Source organism: Cyprinus carpio, chromosome A7 (genome assembly GCF_018340385.1).
Source record: "Cyprinus carpio isolate SPL01 chromosome A7, ASM1834038v1, whole genome shotgun sequence".
Lineage (NCBI taxonomy): Eukaryota > Metazoa > Chordata > Actinopteri > Cypriniformes > Cyprinidae > Cyprinus > Cyprinus carpio.
In genome coordinates, this window is record NC_056578.1 from 5,784,121 (window position 1) to 5,784,585 (window position 465).

Sequence of the window (465 nt, forward strand, 5' to 3'; positions counted from 1 at the left end):
AATAGCCAAGAAATTAATTGTAGGCTAACCTGATCTCATGAAAGTGCGTGTAGCGTGTTTTTCTGCTTCTATTTGGTGCAATATTTATATGCAGAAATTGCCATCGGCATGCGAAAGACTGATAAATTCATAATTAATGGCATGGCTGGTTCAGTCGACAGAAACATGGGACACATAGGTTTATAATACCTGCTGAAATGTTGAGTCAGTCTGAGCGCTTATGGTACGCACAGTGCTTACAGCCGTGCACCTGCAGGCATCGCTGATAGCAATGGGTCACATTTGGGCAGTTGTGGCCTAATGGTTAGAGAGTCGAACTTGTAACCCAAAGGTCAAAAATTCAAGTCTTGGTAACAACAGGGATTGTAGGTTGGGGGAGTGAGTGAACAGGTCTGTCTTCCACCTTCATTACTATGACTGAGGTGAGTCCCTTGAGCCCACATAGCAAATGTCCACTTTTCCCTT